Source organism: Trichomycterus rosablanca, chromosome 10, assembly GCF_030014385.1.
Source record: "Trichomycterus rosablanca isolate fTriRos1 chromosome 10, fTriRos1.hap1, whole genome shotgun sequence".
Taxonomy (NCBI): Eukaryota; Metazoa; Chordata; class Actinopteri; order Siluriformes; family Trichomycteridae; genus Trichomycterus; species Trichomycterus rosablanca.
In genome coordinates, this window is record NC_085997.1 from 27,324,926 (window position 1) to 27,347,199 (window position 22,274).

At 39.4% G+C, this 22,274-nt stretch overlaps 1 long non-coding RNA gene across 1 annotated transcript in view; it reads left to right on the forward strand.

Annotated features, from left to right (window-relative positions):
• Nucleotides 1-9,605, forward strand: part of LOC134321074 (uncharacterized) — a 62,287-nt gene extending 52,682 nt beyond the window's left edge. The window contains exons 3-4 of the long non-coding RNA XR_010013781.1: nt 4,561-4,643; nt 9,330-9,605. This is a non-coding gene — a long non-coding RNA (uncharacterized LOC134321074). The remainder of the gene's footprint in view (nt 1-4,560; nt 4,644-9,329) is intronic.
• The last annotated feature ends 12,669 nt before the right edge of the window (nt 9,606-22,274 follow it).

Genomic DNA, 22,274 nt, shown 5'->3' on the forward strand with positions numbered 1-22,274 from the left:
ACTAATCTGACGATTATTTTTTCGATTAGTTGACTAGTCAACGATTATTTATGTCATACCCTCCATCTCTGCCTTAACATTACAAAACTCTGTTATGTTATTTAAGTTCCAATATCAAATTAAAATAATAACCCATGAAACACGAATATGAAACTTAAGCTTGATAGTTTAATTAAATATATTTGAAACATTAATACACAATCACAAAAAAAATTCAATGAAATAAGAAAGCTTTGGACAGCATTAGAAACTGTTATGTTTCAGAAGTTATCACTCTGGAAGTCAAAAACATATATAACATGTGGTTGAGAAACATGTGAATGCTGTCTGTGAAGACCTCAGCCATTTCTCTACAAAACACCAAGGTTCAGAGAAACCTGAACAGAACCGGTTCTAGAACCATGGTTTTTTTTGGTGGAAAAGGGGTATCTGTGTTCATAAACTCCCCACTGCGCCATGGAAGTGATGCTGCGCCCCCTGCAGTTCCTTTAGTCCGTTGCAATAATAACGACGCGTCGACAATGAAATTCCACGTCGACAAATTTTTATAGTCAACGTTATCGATTATGTCGACTAATCGTTGCAGCCCTACCCTAATTATAGGTCATATATCTAAGAGGGTGATGGCTTGATGAAAGAACCTGTTCCTATATCCGGTAGTCCTAGTATACAGGGTATACCTAGTATAGCATCTGTCAGAGGAAGTGATTTTCCCATCTGGTTTTCTGGTTCCTGAAGAGTACAAGTCCTGCAAGGTGGGCATGGGAGCCCCAGTGCTTATTTCGACTGTCAATACTGTTTGTTGCAGTCTGTTTTCTATCCTGTTTTGTAGCTGTCCTGAACCAGGCCGTGATTGATGCGCACAGGGCGGATTCAATGACAGTGTAGAATTGGCTCAGCAACCCCTGTGGCAGACCCAACATATTTGCCACAGAAGGTACATCCTCTTTTTGGCGAACAATGATGTACCTTAATCAGACGTTTGCTGAAGAGTACCTCACATGAGAGAGAGTGCATGATAGAATTATGTTTTACTGTAGGAATTCAATGCTCAATTAAACAGCAGTCCTTTACTGAAAGGGAATATTCAGGTTTTAATTGGGTAACATAAAAATACATTTCCCTAGACCCTTATTCTTTTTTTATTAGTCTGCATGCCGGCTTGTTTATCACTTAGGATACGTCTCAGATAATCAAGCTCTGATTTACTAGGATTGTAAATAAACACTACTAATCTGTGTGCACAACAGATAGTTTGTGCATTGTTAGAGGATGTGTGAGATTCTTTTCTTCAAATCATTATCACCAAAAGGCCTGCTCTATTTTGATGTGTGAAAGTGTAAAACAATGGTACATTCTTACAGTGTGATTTAGCCTGTCTAGAGAAATGAGCCCATTTTTAAAACATAATTTATGAAATGAAACTGGTGTAAAATGATGAAGGAATGTAAGAGCGACTGGGCGAGTGTGAGACTCAAGGACACCTGAAAATGAAAGTATTCATTTGCAGATAGTGGTATTTGAAAGACATTATCTTTAGACACACAAAAAAAACAAACCAACTCGGTGTGTAAAAGCCTTAATAAACCCATCGAATCTTTTTCTACGGCACCAAGTGAGGTGACTTATTTTCTTGATTAAAATTTTATTGAACCTAATTTTCTTGTTAATTCTGTTTTGAGTTAAGGTGGTGATTTTTATCTAATGAGCCCACCTGCAGACACCATTAAAATGTTGGATACAAATCGCCACCTCAACTCAGAATAAACAAGAAAATTCAGTTCAATAAAATTTTAACAAGAAAATAACTCACCACTACACTTTCGAGTCATCAGACCAGAGAATCCTTACATTCCATTTAGCAACTTTCAGCTTAACAGTGGCTTCTGTCTTTCTACTCTTTTATAATCACCTGATTTATGGAATGCGACAGAGATGATTGTCTATCCAACAGGTTCTTTCATTTTCTGCACTTATCAGGTCAGCTCTCATTGCTAACATCTATACAGAATTAAATATATATATTAAAAAAATATGCTTCCAACTTTTCTCTTCTCTGTTTCAGCACAAATCAAGGTTTCTAATGACATGATCTGATGAGTTGGGTTGAGGGAACCAAAGTGGCCTGCGCTGAGCCCTGATTTTGAACTCATCTAAACTGCTTTGAGATTAATTAGAATATTGATGGCTACGCAGGCTTGCCTTAGAAATTCTCTTTTGACCGAATGGGCACACTTAAATCTGTTATAACAGTAAAGGTAAATCCAGCTCTCTAATAATGCGGATGGTTTTTTAATAGGATGTCCAACAAGCTCATGGTCATGTGTCCACATACTTTTGGCCATATAGTGTATGATACCAGAAAAGGTAATTTATTATATATAGTGCCCTTTCCAAGCTCACTGACATTTTACATACACACAAAAAACAGCATGCTATAAAGGAAATAGCATGGCAACTTGTTTGTTGCATTTTTGTGTTGAAATTTCGCAAATTATACAAAAAATGGACTGTCTGTAAATCCTGTTTTTACCACATGCTACCCAAGCGGCAAGGGACGTGCTTTTCTCCAAACCATGAGAGAAATTAAAGCTGGAACTGTACTCAAACTCTTCCCGAATATAAAACACAGGACACACACATGAAGATAGACAAAACGAAAACAGAACAAGGACTATGGCATTAAACCAATAAACAAACAAACAAACCATGTGTTACCCAGTTGTTTACACTTACCAACCTTTAGTAAAGTAATAAAACAAAATTTGCATTAAAATAGAAAATTTGCAAATGCTGTTAGTAATGTGGTGGGGCGGTCCGGGTCCTTTCTGTGTGGAGTTTGCATGTTCTCCCCGTGTCTGTGTGGGTTTACTCCGGGTGCTCCGGTTTCCTCCCACAGTCCAAAGACATGCAAGTGAGGTGAATTGGAGATACTAAATTGTCCATGACTGTGTTCGATATAACCTTGTGAACTGATGAACCTTGTGTAATTGGTAACTACCGTTCCTGTCATTAATGTAACCAAAGTGTAAAACATGACGTTAAAATCCTAATAAACAAACAAACAAACCATCACAGGGCAGCCACACGCACACATATACACACACACTGAGCAATTTTAGTCTTTGGACTGTGGGAGGCAACTGTAGCACCTGGAGGAATCCCACATGAACACAGGAAGGACCTTGGCTGTCTGGCTGGCTAGTCAAACCCAGGCCCTTCCTGCTTAGAGGTGACAGCGCTACCCACTGTGCCACTGTGCTGCCCTTGGCACAACATATTTATCTTCAAAATAAGAAAAAAAAAAGAATGTTAGCTTTGATAATGCCTAAATAAACACAGATTTCACCCAAACGCATTAAATCTGAGAGCTGTACACAAAGTAAATATGCTCCCAGCATCCACTCCAATCTGCAGTACCCCTCGGAGAGAATCCTCTCTTGCTTTGTGTTTGTGTTGTTTAGCAGCTGCATAATAATATATTAGTCAGCAGTGGGATAATTTAGGCTGAAAGGGTAGAAAGGGAATGGAAAGTGTTTTAATCCACATTTTCACAGTTGCTCTCATGAAAATGCGGTGTGTTGAAGCAAGGTTTATTTTTAACCCATATACAAACAGCCTCCCACTAATGTCGGTGGGGAGTATTGAAAACACATTTGTTCAACTGACAAGGCTCATGTGGATGAACAGCCTCCCTCTCTTTAGCTATAGAAGGGTCCGATGTTTTCACAGCATGGGAAGGCGATTTGGTGATTTGGATCAGCAATATGGAACAGAAAGATCAAGCAACAAGTAACATTGGCGAAAAGCCAGATAGGCACTTCAGACGATGCTAATTATTTTCTGTGTACATGGTGCATGATCACATAACTGCTTCTCATTTGTAATGAATATCCCTGATGGTTGTTCTGCATTCTCTCAGCTGTGAAAATGACACCTGAGAGATTTGTGGGTTTCACAACATACAGACTTATTTGTGTAGACCGATCCACGCTTATGCGAGGAACTAGTCGAGGAACGTTCATAGGAACTCGGCACATAGTGTCATCATTCATTTTTCAGCGTTCCTAGCGAAAACCCCTCAGCTGAATAACTGTAATTTCAGGAGCTCTGCTCCTCCATGACTTATTAAACCCAACTGCTCCCCACATTTGCGTCCGCAATTGATTTAGTCATGTAATAATCTCTTTTTCTCTTTCCCTCCATGTACACTTAGTCTTTCTGCCACCCTGCTCGGTGCCCTGTTGCCTCTCCGTTGTGATGATTAAGGGACCCACCGCAAGTCCTGACCTAACTTTATTGCTTGGCTCTCTAAAATTAAGTGTTTTGCCTAATTTAGGGAAGTAATTGCCAGAGTGGGGATGCAGTAGTCCAGTAAAAGATGATCAAACAGTGAATTGAACAGGCGCTTGGCATGGTCTTCCTAAAAAAAAAATGGTTGAGAGTTTATTATATTGTAGAGCAGGAACTTGCAGGCCTGGTTCCGGTTAGAGACATGAACCAAGAACCGCCGGCTATTGAAAGTACTCATGTTTTTTTTTTTTCTTTATGCATTTTCAGATGTGGCATCTAAGCAATATCTTTGTCTGGCTTTATAACAAGAAATCTACACCAGCTCAGCCTTTACTGCTTCAAGTGATAAGGTAAAATCCATGAATGCTTATCAAATACAAGAGATGTGAGTTTAAAAGCAGTGGTGTCGAAACATCAAGTGTTTCTGGCTACACCTGTATGTGCACAAGTATTCCCTGACCTGTAGAATTTTTTGTACAAAAAAAAAATCAACTTGTAGGTCCAGGATCTCTTGTCGCCATTTGTGTAATGTATGTTTTAAAATTCTTGAATGTGCCCCCATATGTGCCAACATGACACCTGTAACGTGGTGGTTAAGAGAAACGGTAAAAGATTCACAAACGAGTTAATTTTGGTCCCAAGTGCAATTACTTTATTAAGTCAGTCAGTAAGAGTTCTGTGTTTATGGCTCCTCTTTTGTCCTGATTCTGTTCAGAGGCGAGATTCGAAACCAGGCACACGCTGACATGCTGTGTGTACAAAACAAAAGCAGGAGTTCAAAGATATGATACCGTAGGGCACTAAGGACAAACACACTGCAGCATGAGCTGCCCAGAGTCAGTCGGAGGGAGCGTGTGTCAGACAAATATACCCTCCTCGGACGTGATCAGGGTCCCCAGCGGTAGAAGACAAATTGGCTACACTTAATTCAGAGAAAAATGTAGAAAATGCATAAATAAAATATCAAATTCAACATTTTTATGCTGTTGCAATGCAAGATCATGATGAATAATTCAGACTAATGAGTGGCTGAGTCCAGTTCACCTAAAAATCTGACGTGTTGACCAATGGGTCTTAAGTTTGTCCTCTTGGCTGAACACCAGTTTATGCTATGCTGTCATAGGCATGCATACTTTTCGGTCATCCGCTTAGCTTTCATCAGTTTTTCCTATGGATATTCAGAAAGTAACACTGTAGTAATCCATGGTTCCATTTGCTTGTCATGGTAACCAATATTTTAAAATATGTAAAATGTCAATTTTGTTCAACATAAAAATAATTTTGAACATTTGAACATTTGACAAAGTTATCCGCAAAGATACAGACGTCTTTATTTTGGCTCACAAAGAGCAATGTGTGTGTAGCAGTGCAGAACTGCTCCAACCTCAATAGCAGCAAAGTGCTAAAAGCTTATCCTCTGTGCTGAGTGCTCATTGTTGCAAGAAAAGTAGAAAACACTTGTCATCTGTACATACAGTGCCTTGCAAAAGTATTCAGCCCCCTTGAACTTTTCAACCTTTTGCCACATTTCAGGCTTTAAACATAAAGATATGAAATTGTAATTTTTTGTGAAGAATCAACAACAAGTGGGACACAATCGTGAAGTGGAACGAAATTTATTGGATATTTTAAACTTTTTTTAGAAATAAAAAACTGAAAAGTGGGGCGTGCAATATTATTCAGCCCCCTTGCGTTAATACTTTGTAGCGCCACCTTTTGCTGCGATTACAGCTGCAAGTCGCTTGGGGTATGTCTCTATTAGTTTTGCACATCGAGATACTGAAATTTTTGCCCATTCTTCCTTGCAAAACAGTTCGAGCTCAGTGAGGTTGGATGGAGAGCGTTTGTGAACAGCAGTTTTCAGCTCTTTCCACAGATTCTCGATGGGATTCAGGTCTGGACTTTGACTTGGCCATTTTAACACCTGGATACGTTTATTTGTGAACCATTCCATTGTAGATTTTGCTTTATGTTTTGGATCATTGTCTTGTTGGAAGATAAATCACCGTCCCAGTCTCAGGTCTTTTGCAGACTGCAACAGGTTTTCTTCCAGAATGGTCCTGTATTTGGCTCCATCCATCTTCCCATCAATTTTAACCATCTTCCCTGTCCCTGCTGAAGAAAAGCAGGCCCAAACCATGATGCTGCCACCACCATGTTTGACAGTGGGGATGGTGTGTTCAGGGTGATGAGCTGTGTTGCTTTTACGCCAAACATAACGTTTTGCATTGTGGCCAAAAAGTTCGATTTTGGTTTCATCTGACCAGAGCACCTTCTTCCACATGTTTGGTGTGTCTCCCAGGTACACTTTTTATAGATATCTTTGAGAAATGGCTTTCTTCTTGCCACTCTTCCATAAAGGCCAGATTTGTGCAGTGTACGACTGATTGTTGTCCTATGGACAGATTCTCCCACCTCAGCTGTAGATCTCTGCAGTTCATTCAGAGTGATCATGGGCCTCTTGGCTGCATCTCTGATCAGTCTTCTCCTTGTTTGAGCTGAAAGTTTAGAGGGACGGCCGGGTCTTGGTAGATTTGCAGTGGTCTGATACTCCCTTCATTTCAATATGATCGCTTGCACAGTGCTCCTTGAGATGTTTAAAGCTTGGGAAATCTTTTTGTATCCAAATTCGGCTTTAAACTTCTCCACAACAGTATCTCGGACCTGCCTGGTGTGTTCCTTGGTCTTCATGATGCTCTCTGCGCTTTAAACAGAACTCTGAGACTATCACAGAGGAGGTGCATTTATACGGAGACTTGATTACACACAGGTGGATTCTATTTATCACCATCAGTCATTTAGGTCAACATTGGATCATTCAGAGATCCTCACTGAACTTCTGGAGTGAGTTTGCTGCACTGAAAGTAAAGGGGCTGAATAATATTGCACGCCCCACTTTTCAGGTTTTTATTTCTAAAAAAAGTTTAAAATATCCAATAAATTTCGTTCCACTTCACAATTGTGTTGCACTTGTTATTGATTCTTCACAAAAAATTACAATTTCATATCTTTATGTTTAAAGCCTGAAATGTGGCAAAAGGTTGAAAAGTTCAAGGGGGCTGAATACTTTTGCAAGGCACTGTATGTAAGAGCTTGTGTAACATTTCCTGTAACCCTTGTCATCAACAGGATTCATTGACAATAATGTCCAACCAAGTAGTCTAGTAGGTAAACAGTAATTAGAGCTACAGGAAGTGACCTCAATTCCTAAATGCTCTTTGTGTGTTTAATAATATGTAACTACATTTTACACTACTTTTCTCTGACAAGTTTTTAGTGCTAAAATGATGCAGAGGATTAGTGTTATTTCTTTGTATAGAAAAGCCTAACACAAAATATATTTATATATATATATATACGTATATATATATATATATACACACACTACAAACAGATTTAGCAGTTCTTTTTATTTGCACTGGTGCCACTGATATCAGTGCTGCAATACTGGATACTTCAGCCCTTTTAATACCCAGCAAACATGCACCAAGACCTAAAGACTTTTTGCTTTTTATATTCCAATTCAGTCATTTCCAGTTTCTGATTGTGAATCCACTGCCACATGCACAACCCCAGTCTGATCAAGGAGAACCAAATCACCACACACGTTCCACCTGTGGCCACTTCTTATCACTCGCCAGTGTTGAGTTCCCACACAGAGTCGTATCACGTACGAAAAGCCACGCTAAGCTCCATGTGACTCCCCTCCACCCCACTCCGCCCAGACCAGTCCCGGGAGATCACATATCACAGTGGGAAGAACCCTATCTGACCTTTCCTCCTACAAACACTGCCTGTTGTGTTTGTGTGGGTGTCCGGCCAGGTCGTGGCTCTGCTGAGATCTTCAAACACTGTGCACTGTGCAGCGGTGTGCAGGTGCATTAGAATGCTGCACCACTCGAGCGCTCCATAATTCCAATTTAAATGAATATTCAAATAAGTACAACTTACACAGAGATAAAAAATAAAGCTAGGAAAAGATGCAGTGGGAACCGGCTGCATTGTTCACTCACACATAGAAGGAGACGGTATGTAAAAAAGTAGATGCAGGAATGATACACAACAGAAATGTACACAAAAAATACTAACATGAAATTCAAGAGATACCTCTAAAGGTGATTCTAGAGAATTTTCTAAAAGAAAATTATTGGGTCAAAGACGAGATGTAATTTTTAGTGTCTCCACTTGATAAATATTATAAAATTATATTAATATAAGTGGATATACCTTCAATCTACTCCATTTGTACATTTTTACAGAAAATGTATGATTTTTGAAAAAATAACCCTTGAAACCCCCAAAATGTCATTCAGTGCAACTGTCCTCCTACCTCTTCAAGGAATAAAACATTAAGAAAAAACTAATTAATCTTAAGTAAAACTTAAAATTTACCGCTTTGGCATAATTGTACAAATGTCATGTGTGACATATTAAATAATATTCCATCAGATGTGTTTTTTATTATTAATAATATTCAAGACACTTTCAGTCCCCATTTTCCCAATATTCAGTTGTCATTCAGTACAACGTTAATAAAGACCCTTATTTTGAAATGCGATCAAGTTACTGCAGTAATGTGACCAATTATAACAACAAAGGAAGACACCTGGGGACCCTTCAGCACACACACACAAGGTCAATGCATTTCAACATTATTTGATAATGTCTTTTTACTGACACAGTACATTAAAGAACAAAACTGAGTGTCATTCAGTACAACACAGAAAACGTAATATTGCGGTTACTTTTGTAAACAAACAAGGTTATTAATATTTAAATGTGAATGTGTAGAAATGTCTTTGAGCTAAGGTCAATGTTAGCTTTGGCTAAGCACTGGGATTACTGTAAAATGTGTAAAATATCTGTCATTCAGTGCAACAGAATTTCGCTGTTGCACTAAATTGACAATGACATTCTTATACTGACTAATATTTTAAAATTATTTTTAAATATTAAAACCACTTTATTCCATTCTATGCTTCCTTAATAAGAGCAGTAATTACAATAAATATTAATAATTATGTTTTTCTTTATAGATGCTCTTATCTGTTAAAGAGAGATCAGCTAGGTACAGACAGAAATTGAAGGAAAATCCTGTTCACAGGGAGGAAAAACTAGCAAAGAGAAGAGAAATGTGATTGTAATGTCTTGAAATAAGATGAATAAAGTGAGCAAAGAACATGTGAGATGTAGGATAGGTATGGGAAGGGCTACATCTTAAACAGGAGTAAATGAAGAGGTTTAAGACAAACATGATGCTGTTTTGCAAATGTCATGTGTATTATATGTATAATATCATGTGTTTGAAAGGACTGATGAATTATTTTAGAATTTATTACATATTCTATGCAACCTACTTTGTCTTACATTGCATAATTCTAATTAGGGATTCTAATTAATAATGATTCTATTATTTCTAATTAATAACCTCAAGGTTAACAACAAAAGACTGGAAAACATTTGTTCAGTTCATGAAATAAAATGTGACTTCAAATGCTTTTCACTGCTGAATGAATTTAGATTTACTGCAGCAACTTTTTCACGTTATGACACAAATTCCACACTTCCACACTTCTGGTGCCTTACAAGTTGTTATGATGGCTTCATTAGCTATGTTTTAATATTAAAATGCTTTATGAATATATTAAAATGCTTTAACAGCAACCATTTTTTTCATGCTATGACTGAGGACTTCAAATGATCTCATGTTACATCACTTACACAGGTTTCTTGTTTTATTTCAGAATAAAGATTACGTTTTTTATTGCCTTACTTTTTTCATGATGTGATGTCATAACATACTTGCCACTGGTGTGGCATATTTTCATTCTACTACTGCTACTTTAATCAATAGAGAACTAAAAAACAAATTAAGTCATGAATATTCTGATGTAACAGGATACTTTGGAGTATGTCATTCAGTGCAACATAAAATCATGCAGATTAAAACAGAGTAAGTACAGTTTCTTCTGAAGTTTTAAATCTTTTGTAAGAGATATACTAAACTTATAAATTTGAAATGGCTAAGATTGTTCCTTGTGTGTTTTTTCATAAATTAGTCGTTGCACTGAATGACATTTTTGTGCCCTTGTTTGTCAACAACACTAAAAATATTAAATAAGCAAAATGCTGAGGAAAAAAATACATATTTACATAGGTGACACATTTCGCACAATATTAAATGAAAAAACTATACAATTTAACCATTTTATTTTTTGGTACTTGGAACACCCTTATTTGTCTATCACCCTATTACACTTTACACCTTAATAACTGGCTCAGTGGGTACAACTGTTGCCTCACAGCAAGAAGGTCCTGGATTTAATTCCCAGGTGGGGCGGTCCGGGTCCTTTCTGTGTGGAGTTTGCATGTTTTCCTCGTGTCTGCAAAGGTTTTCTGTGAGAGCTCCAGTTTTCTCCCACAGTCCAAAGACATGCAAGTGAGGTGAACTGGAGATGACTTTGACATTAAAGACTTGAATTGATGAATGTTGTGTAACCAGTAATTACCTGTCCTGTCATAAATGTAACCAAAGTGTGAAACATGACGTGTAAATCCTAATACAAATAAAACCCACGTTTCTATCTTGGTCTCATTGTGTCCAAATGTGGCTGTAAATCATTTAACCATACTTGGCTCAGAAGTGAATTCAAGTATTATTTATATTGAAGCAGTATTGATTCTGATCACTGCAGATACCCTGCTATTTTAGGCCCAGCATCAGAAGAATGGTCAGTACTGACTCAGGATCTTGGCAGCATATGCACATGATTAACAGTCACCTACGCTTACAGTGGGTTCACATTTGAAGTGCCACAGAAAAAACTTAAATCTATAGGTTTTCAGCATTTGATGTTTTCACTTCAGGGTGGTACGGTGGCTCGGTAGGTAGCACAGGTTCGATTTTTTTTTCGTGGAGTTTGCAAGCTCTCCCCCTGTCTGCTCCGATTTCCTCCCGCAAAGACATGCAGTCAGGTTAATAGGAGCTACTTAATTGCCCTAAGTGTATGTAAAACTGTGTGTATATACACCAATCAGCCATAACATTAAAACCACCTCCTTGTTTCTACACTCACTGTCCATTTTATCAGCTCCACTTACCATATAGAAGCACTTTGAAATTCGACAATTACTGACTGTTGTCCATCTATTTCTCTACATACCTTTTTAGCCTGCTTTCACACTGTTCTTCAATGGTCAGGGCAACTACAGAGCAGGTATTATCTAGGTGGTGGATCATTCTCAGCACTGCTGTGACAATGACATGGTGGTGTTGTGTTAATGTGTGTTGTGCTGGTATGAGTGGATCAGACACAGCAGCACTGCTGGAGTTTTTAAATACCGTGTCCATTTACTGTCCACTTTATTAGATACTCCTACCTGGTTGGTCCATCTTGTAAATGTAAAGTCAGAGACGATCGCTCATGTATTGCTGCTGTTTGAGTTGGTCATCTTCTAGACCTTCATCAGTGGTCACAGGCCGCTGCCCATGGGTTCTGTTGGCTGGATATTTTTGCTTGGTGGACTATTCTCAGTCCAGCAGTGACCGTGAGGTGTTCAGAAAAAACACAACAATGCTGATGGATTTTTTACTCATACCAGCACAACACACACTGACACACCACCATCATGTCAGTGTCACTGCAGTGCTGAGAATGATTCACCACCCAAGTAATACCTGCTCTGTAGTGGTTCTGTGGGGGTCCTGACCATTAAAGAACAGCATGAAAGGGGGCTAACAAAGCATGCAGAGAAACAGATGGACTACAGTCAGTAATTGTACAGTAGAACTACAAGGTGCTCCTACATGGTAAGTGGAGCTAAAAAAAAAAAAGGACAGTAAGTGTAGACACAAGGAGGTGGTTTTAATGTTATGGCTGATCAGTGTGTGCGCATGTGTTTGCCCTGTGATGGACTGGCGACCAGTCCGGGGTGTTTCCCACCTTTCGTCTAGAGAATCAGCCCCACCACAACTCTGAACAGGATACAGCTGTGGTAAAACAGACAATGAATAAAAGAATTAATGTTTTTACTTCTTCATTCTTTATTTCTGTATACAGTGTGCAGAAAGCCCAGGGGTGTAAGACTTTTTGAATCCGGTGTATCCATTGAGGATCATAGTCAAGGAACACTGCATCCTATCGATTGTTTGATTCAAAGCAGGGTCAAAAACAGTGGACATTTTTTTTTCTCTCTCTCTGGTCAAAGCCCTGTGATGTTCTATATGGTAGATACTCTTGCTCCCTTAAAAGAGATAAAACACCTGCATGTTGACGAATCCACCTGGGCCTGACGAGTATAAACCCAGTCATCAGGTGTAGTTTATTTTAATCCTCAGTGGATCTTGACAGCTTGCATGTTGCATCGAAATACTTTAGGCTTCTGAAATATACAAATATCTCGCTATTGGTGTTATCTTCACGCTGCGCTAGATATCAATCAAGTGAACCAAGCATGTAATTGATTTTCCCCACATGAATTTTTTATTAGAAACCTTTGAAGGTGTGCCATAGGAGATTTAATGTGGTCTTTTTGACTCATTTTTTTCTCAGCTTATAGATCTTTATACACATTTTACATCATCCACAACTTTTATTCACTGGCTTATTCAGAAGTTCTTTGAAATCATGGGGCAGGTGGTCTGTACCATGTGACTAACACATCCATGTAATTATTGTAGGTTAATGACCCAGCTCTAGATTCATGTGCTGCTGAGATAAGGAACAAAGTCTCGGCCTGTGATGCGAGATGCCAGGCAGGAAAGGGAATGAAGAGCATCAAAACAGGGTCACGCATCTCTTCCCACAGAGAGCAGCATGCACAATGCAAGAGCAGATACGCCAGCAGATGACATTTACAATGCGTCATCGCTGTGTTATTTTACACTCTTGAGTGGCCAGTTTTTAAATAACGGTGAGAAAATGTGGACTGGCAACATGTCTGTGATAGATTGCTTTTGTTGAACATGGCAGCACGTTCTGAACCAAACAGCAATGTAGGTTCAGTAACAAAACAATTCTCACGCTGATGGAAGAGCCTCAGTCGAGGCCATCCCGAAGGCTAACATTTATACAACATTTGGAATGCAATATTTTCTACGACTCTGCTGATATTAATGTGTTTTTCAGCCCTTAGGAAGTGATTTTCCCCCACACACATTTAGAAACGCAGAAAATAGGATTTTTTTCACAAGTTCGCACAGTTCCAGATGTGCCCACCACACTCAGTGCTGTACGTAAGGGAACAGCGTGTACACCAAAACGCAGAATGAAGAGCAGCAATATTGTGCATGTGTACTCTAACGGCTTATGCCATTTTTTATCAAGCATTTTGAGAAGGTGCATATTTGCTAAGATGGTTAAGCTTGGCAACATAACCAATTTGATTACACATTATTAAGGCCCTATCTAATTCACAATTTAACATTTTTCATTCGCTTAACATTTGAGGCGCAATATGAGGCTGCCCTAGCAATCATATGGCATCATAATTAAGTTAGTGTAACAGACTTTACTGTGGAGTAGTGTGCTGACATGCTGTGATGTATGTGTTTACATATTGAATTCATTTTGTCCCTTTGGGGACTCCATAGTCAAAGGAGAAGTGTACTTCTCTACACGTGATCTCTCTGTAGTCAGTGCTCAATAGAACAAGGCAGTAAAGTATTATGCTCCTGATGGTTTGTCTATGCACAGTTTATTTCTTTCTGTGTGGATAAGATACAGCAACGCTGATGGAGTTTTTAAACACCTCACTGTCACTGCTGGACTGAGAATAGTCCACCAACCAAAAATATATCCAGCCAACAGCGTCCCGCGGGCAGCGTCCTGTGAGCACTGATGAAGGTCTAGAAGATGACCAACTCAAACAGCAGCAATAGATGAGCAATCATCTCTGACTTTACATCTACAGGGTGGACCAACTAGGTAGGAGTGTCTAATAGAGTGGACAGTGAGTGGACACGGTATTTAAAAACTTTAGCAGCGCTGCTGTGTCTGATCCACTCATACCAGCACAACACACACTAACACACCACCACCATGTCATTGTTACTACAGTGCTGAGAATGATCCACCACCTAAATAATACCTGCTCTGTTTTGGTCCTGTGGGGGTCCTGACCATTGAAGAACAGGGTGAAAGCAGACTAAAAAAGTATGCAGAGTACCCAATGGACTACAGTCAGTCATTGTAGAACTACAAAGTGCTTCTATATGGTAAGTGGAGCTGATAAAATGGACAGTGAGTGTAGAAACAAGGTCATAATGTTATGCCTGATTGGTGTATATTCCACTTATTAACTTTCGATAATGTTAGGATCTTTAAGTGTTCCCAGTTGTTGATATGGCAAGAGTGTTTTATAATGAACGTACCCCTTCCCAATCAATTTGCTCCCCTCATGTTCAGTTCATGGCTACTGTCTTGGTGTCTAAAGCCTGATTCTGATTGGACTAGTATAGCAAAGGGACCCATGGTTATTCCAGCAGTTACAGGTCCACCTCTGTAATTGAGCTATCGTATAGAGCTTTTAAATTTACTGCGAATAGGTGAATTGAAACCTAATGGAGGTGCCGGTGGATAAGAAAAATAGGATAGAAAAATAGTAATTTTTCTTCATTTATTTTCTGCGTGTGCTTTAATTTGCTGTCATTATGAGCTATGTGGGGTTAGCTGTTGGTAATAAAGGAGAACTAAGAGAGACAATTTCACTCTCGGCCCCCTCTCAGTACAATGATTTGATTTGTGGCTGTGGTTGAGAGTACTGACTGACTCAGCCGTGGTCTGTGTTTCAAGGTTACAGTGGGAGGACTGCTTCACCTCCTGCGGAGTACAGAGCAGCCTCCATCCCCCGCCTCTTCACATCTCTTTCCATCACACACTCGGCTCTGCTTCCCCCTGGATGCTTATCCTGCGTGTGTTATTAGCATTCCATATCCATCTTCCACAACATGCATGTCCACCAACCAGGCTCTGTATCCTGCATTCTGCCCCTCACATCTCACAGCGCTCTCACGATTCCCACAAAATTTCTGTTTTCCATTCCATATATGGCAAACTTTCACACACATTACAAGCCATTAAATGTTATGTTACATTAAATAGACTGTCAGAACTACATAAGGCGAAAGGTGCTGTTTGTGGACGTGCCACAAAATTATTTATAATTATTGAGTTCTGCTGTTTCAGCTACACCCTTTATGAGGTGTATAAAAGCAACTACAGTGGGGCCAAAAAGTATTTAGTCAGCCACTGATTGTGCAGGTTCTCCTACTTAGAAAAATAAGAGAAGTCTGTAATTTTCATCGTAGATACACTGCAACTATGAGAGACAAAATGAGAAAAAAAAATCCAGGAAATCAAATTGTAGGATTTTTAAAGAATTTATTTGTAAATTATGGTGGAAAATAAGTTTTTGGTCAATAACAAAAGTTCAACTCAATACTTTGTAACATAACCTTTGTTGACAATGACAGAGGTCAAACGTTTCCTGTAAGTCTTCACCAGGTTTGCACACACTGTAGCTGGTATTTTGGCCCATTCCTCCATGCAGATCTCCTCTAGAGCAGTGATGTTTTGGGGCTGTCGCTGGGCAACTCAGACTTTCAACTCCCTTCACAAATTTGCTATGGGGTTGAGGTCTGGAGACTGGCTAGGCCACTCCAGGACCTTAAAATGCTTTTTACGGAGCCACTCCTTTGTTGCCCGAGCGGTGTGTTTGGGATCATTGTCATGCTGGAAGACCCAGCCACGTTCCATCTTCAATGCTCTCACTGATGGAAGGAGGTTTTGGCTTAAAATCTCACGATACAAGACCCTGTTCATTCTTCCCTTAACATGGATCAGTCGTCCTGTCCCCTTTGCAGAAAAACAGCCCCAAAGCATGATGTTTCCACCCCCATGCTTCACAGTAGATATGGTGTTCTTGGGATGCAACTCAGCATTCTTTTTCCTTCAAACACAACGAGTTGAGTTTTTTCATCTGACCACATGATATTCTCCCAATCCTCTTCTGGATCATCCATATGCTCTCTGGCAAACTTCAAACGGGCCTGGACATGTACTGGCTTAAGCAGGGGGACACGCCTGGCACTGCAGGATTTGAGTCCCTCTCGGCGTAGTGTGTTACTGATGGTAACCTTTGTTACTTTGGTCCCAGCTCTCTGCAGGTCATTCATCAGGTCCCTCCGTGTAGTTCTGGGATTTTTGCTCACCGTTCTCATGATCATTTTGACCCCACGGGATGAGCTCTTGCATGGGGCCCCAGATCGAGGGAGTTTATCAATGGTCTTGTAATTCTTCCATTTTCTTACAATTGCTCCCACAGTTGATTTATTCACACCAACCTGCTTGCCTATTGTAGATTCACTCTTCCCAGCCTGGTGCAGGTCTACAATTTTCTTCATGGTGTCCTTCGACAGCTTTTTGGTCTTGGCCATGGTTGAGTTTGGAGTCTGACTGTTTGAGGCTGTGGACAGGTGTCTTTTATACAGATAACGAGGTCAAACAGGTGCCATTAATACAGGTAACGAGTGGAGGACAGAAGAGCTTCTTAAAGAAGAAGTTACAGGTCTGTGAGAGCCAGAAATCTTGCTTGTTTGTGGGTGACCAAATATTTATTTTCCACCATAATTTACAAATAAATTCTTTAAAAATCCTACATTGTGATTTCCTGGATTTTTTTTTCTCATTTTGTCTCTCATAGTTGAAGTGTACCTATGATGAAAATTACAGACCTCTCTCATCTTTCTAAGTAGGAGAACTTGCACAATCAGTGGCTGACTAAATACTTTTTGGCCCCACTGTATATGAAATACACTGATCAGCCATAACATTAAAACCACCTCCTTGTTTCTACACTCACTGTCCATTTTATTAGCTCCACTGACCATATAGAAGCACTTTAGCTCTACAATTACGGACTGTAGTCCATCTGTTTCTCTACATACCTTTTTAGCCTGCTTTCACCCTGTTCTTCAATGGTCAGGACCCCCACAGAGCGGGTATTATTTAGGTTGTGGATCATTCTCAGCACTTTAGTTACAATGACACAGTGGTGGTGTGTTAGTGTGTGTTGTGCTGGTATGAGTGGATGAGAGACAGCAGCGCTGCCAGAGTTTTTAAATACCATGTCCACTCACTGTCCACTCTATTAGACACTCCTACCTAGTTGGTCCACCTTGTAGATGTAAAGTCAGAGACGATCGCTCATCTATTGCTGCTGTTTGAGTTGGTCATCTTTGAGACCTTCATCAGTGGTCACTGGATGCTGCCCACGAAGAGCTGTTGGCTGGATATTTTTGGTTGGTGGACTATTCTCAGTCCAGCAGTGACAGTGATGTGTTTAAAAACTCCATCAGCATTGCTGTGTCTTATCCACTCATACCAGCACAACACACACTAACACACCACCACCATGTCAGTGTCACTGCAGTGCTGAGAATCATCCACCACATAAATAATACCTACTCTGTAGTGAACTACAAAGTGCTTCTTTATGGTAAGTGATGCTGATAAAATAAACATTGAGTATAGAAACAAGGAGGTGGTTTTAATGTTTTGGCTGATCAGTGTAAATTCGATGCTACATGGGCACACGTAACATTATGACCACTGACAGGTGAAGTGAATAACACTGATTCTCCCGTGCAATAGTACCAAGGCAATATAGCAATGCCATTAATCGTGTAGCAGCTCTGAATACTACTGTCTTAAAGTGAACGATGCACAATAACGATTGATATTAAACATTTATTACACTATATTTTGCTTAATATCTACCAAATACACAACATGATCAGAATAGGATGTAATAATGCAATATGGTATACTGGTAAATGTTTTATGATGTCTTGTACCTAGTATCTATCACTGTAGTATAGCTTTTGATATCCTTTTACCAGAGAAGTAAATAAGCATTATAGTTCATCTAAAAGCAAGCTTTAAAAACATACAGTGGACCCTTGACTTACGAATTTAATTGGTTCCGAAGGGCTGTTCTTAAGTCAAAATGTTCGTTAGTTAAACCTATTTTTCCCAAAGGAAATAATGTATCCGAATTAATTCGTGCCAAACCTCCCAAACCACCCCCTTACCTAACCTTTCTAATGTCTTAAATGGTCTTTTTTGTTATAAATACATGTATATTTTCCCTTAAATCTTAAATTATTATTATTATTATTTCCCTCTTTATTTCAATAGCGTTGTATTTTGTAGGTGTAAATTCATGAAAGAATAACTTTCTTCTCTCTTACTCACTGTCCCCTCTGTCTGGTACAGTGTCCGTACGTTCAGTTGAAAAAGATCGTTCGTAAACCATAATGTTCGTATGGTAAACCGTTCGTAACTCAAGGGTCTACTGTATATGACTGTTCGAAGTCCTTTTATTCTATTTAGTTTACATTTACATATAGTTACATTTAGGACCTTGACGCAAATGTCACCTGAAGGTTGTACAACTTGAACAGAAATAGCTGAGCCAGCAAAATGTGCCTATGTGAGCCTGGTAGGGCTTAATAATCACACTTAATGATACAATTTATTCAGCTTTTAATTGCCCTTAACATGTTCACAGTTGGTGTAGAACCGTAATGCAGATAAAGCAAACCTGGTCCCTTTGTAAGCGTATCAGACCCCTACGCATCATAAATTTGTTCCCTGCTGCTCCCGTTTTGTTCTATTAAATTTAATAATTATATGATCATTTGAAACATAATACATGTAAGTAATACATGTTAAACAGCATTATACCTCACATTTTTTAAAATAAGAACAATCTAATAATTCATTAATTAAAATTACTGTCTGTGTCGCAATTACATTTAATTAAGGGCTAATGAACGATAATATTGCTTTATTCCTTGTTGGAGAAAACACATCTCAGGATTCAAGATTTACGAAGTTTTACACAACAAAATACTTTGCACTTCCTGCGGAACTGTATATACTATATAACATTAAAACCACCTCCTTGTTTCTACACTCACTGTCCATTTTATCAGCTCCACTTACCATACAGAAGCACTTTGTAGTTCTACAATTACTGACTGTAGTCCATCTGTTTCTCTGCATGCTTTGTTAGCCCCCTTTCATGCCGTTCTTCAATGGTCAGGACCCCCACAGGACCACCAGAGAGCAGGTATTATTTGGGTGGTGGATGATTCTCAGCCCTGCAGTGACAATGACATGGGGGTGGTGTGTTAGTGTGTGTTGTGCTGGTATGAGTGGATCCAGACACACAGCAGCACTGCTGGAGCTTTTTAATACCGTGTCCACTCACAGTCCACTCTATTAGACACTCCTACCTAGTTGGTCCATCTTGTAGATGTAAAGTCAGAGACCATTGCTCATCTATTGGTGCTGTTTGAGACCTTCATCAGTGGTCACAGGACGCTTCCCTAAGGCCACTGTTGGCTGGATATTTTTGGTTGGTGGAATTTTCTCAGTCCAGCAGTGGCAGTGAGGTTTGCTCCATCACCATTGCTGTGTCTCATCCACTCATACCAGCACAACACACACTAACACACCACCACCATGTCATTGTCACTGCAGTGCTGAGAATGATCCACCACCTAAATAATACCTGCTCTGTAGTGGTCATGGGAGAGTCCTGACCATTGAAGAACAGCATGAAAGGGGGCTAACAAGGCATGCAGAGAAACAGATGGACTACAGTCAGTAATTGTAGAACTACAAAGTGCTTCTATATGGTAAGTGGAGCTGATAACATGGACAGTGAGTGCAGAAACAAGGAGGTGGTTTTAATGTTATGGCTGATCGTGTACATCATATTTACATGAAAGAAAGAAAGACAGATAATATATTTACTCATCATAATTTACATAATTACCAGCATATTAAAAGTAAAATTAGGTTGAAAATAAGAGACTCAAATAAAAAATTAGCACATGTATAAAACATTGGATGGGCACAGTGCATTTCTTCAACAACGAGGGCTTCATAGTGACTGTTTGGGTTCACCGAATTGTTGTTTAAAATATCCTTCAACCCAGTGAGTAGCAAAATCATATCGACACCGTTTTTCATAAACCCAAGAGATACGACTATTATCTAGTGTTATGCATCAGCTGCTGACAAACCATAAGAGACTGAACAATTCTACAAGCAGATTGAATTTGTACTTGCAGTGACTCCCAAGCAGAACCTACTTGTGATCACGGGTGATTTCAATGCAAGATTCAGAGAACATGCAGAAGCAAAGGCCTTGATTTTAATCACAATATTGTAATGTTGACAATGAAGCTCAGATTTAAAAGGAAGCAAATCAGGAAGCGACTGCTATTGGATTTTGAAGAACTAAGAAAAGACCAGTATGAATAGTAATACCAAGTGAAAGTTGCCAGCAGATTTGAAGAGCTAGAGAAACTTGGTGAACCACACACACCTGACAGACATTTGTCTTTGCATCATGCTTCTTTCTGAACAACTCAAAGATGTTACTAAAAATGCCACAGGTAAAGTCCCCAGATGAATCCAGTAAAACTTTGATGTGTAGCTGAAGTGCAGAAGATACTCAGAAGAAATAAACAAGCCGAATTGGATTCCTTATGCACTGAGTCAATGTCAGACCTGTGTTCTACATCAGAACTATTCCAGCATCAAGGACCAAAATGGGAAGAAACTTGTCGAACCAAAGAGGGAAAGATTAAAAGACTTCTGTGAAGAATTGTAGTGTGGTAAAGAGGAGAACATGAAGTAAAGATCAAGTTTGTCATGGTAGAAATGGCTAAGCTAGAGGCAACTGGTCCAGGTGACGACAGTTAAACTGCTCAGGTTTGGTGGAGAGACGACTCTAAACAAGGTCTGCCGGAAAGTGCTCTTTCCCTGCATGATATACACTGATCAGCCATAACATTAAAACCACCTCCTTGTTTCTACACTCACTGTCCATTTTACCAGCTCCACTTACCATATAGAAGCACTTTGTAGTTCTACAATTACTGACTGTAGTCTAGCTGTTTCTCTACATACCTTTTTAGCCTGCTTTCACCCTGTTTTTCGATGGACCCCCACAGGACCACCACAGAGCAGGTATTATTTGGGTGGTGGATCATTCTCAGCAGTGACAGTGACATGGTGTGGGGGTGTGTTAGTGTGTGTTGTGCTGGTATGAGTGGATCAGACACAGCAGCGCTTCTGGAGTTTTTAAATACCGTGTCCACTTACTGCCCACTCTATTAGACACTCCTACCTAGTTGGTCCACCTTGTAGATGTAAAGTCAGAGATGATAGCTCATCTATTGCTGCTGTTTGAGTTGCTCATCTTCTAGACCTTCATCCGTGGTCACAGGACGCTGCCCACAGGGCGCTGTTGGCTGGATATTTTTGGTTGGTGAACTATTCTCAGTCCAGCAATGACAGTGAGGTGTTTAAAAACTCCATCAGCTCTGCTGTGTCTTATCCACTCATACCAGCACAACACACACTAACACACCACCACCATGTCAGTGTTACTGCAGTGCTGAGAATGATCCACCACCCAAATAATACCTGCTCTGTAGTGGTCCTGATGTCCTGATGGGGCCATGACCTTTGAAGAACATCATGAAAGGGGGCTAACAAAGCATGCAGAGAAACAGATGGAATGCAGTCAGTAATTGTAGAACTACAAAGTGCTTCTGTATGGTAAGTGGAGCTGATAAAATGGACAGTGAGTGTAGAAACAAGAAGGTGGTTTTAATGTTATGGCTGATCGGTGTATATGATTGAGGTTTTGGAGCTATTTGCACCAATGACGCTGGTATTGATACAGCTTTGAAATAGTAACTTATTTTTTTAACATATTAACATGCTATCAAGACAAATATACAAATATTTGTCTTGATAGCATGTTAATATGCTAAAAAAATAAGTTACTATTTCAAAGCTGTACCAATACCAGCGTCATTCACAATCAATAAAGAATAAAAACAATCTCTACATCAAATATTGATTTCTTTCTCTTTTACCTCTCTAGTATTTTTT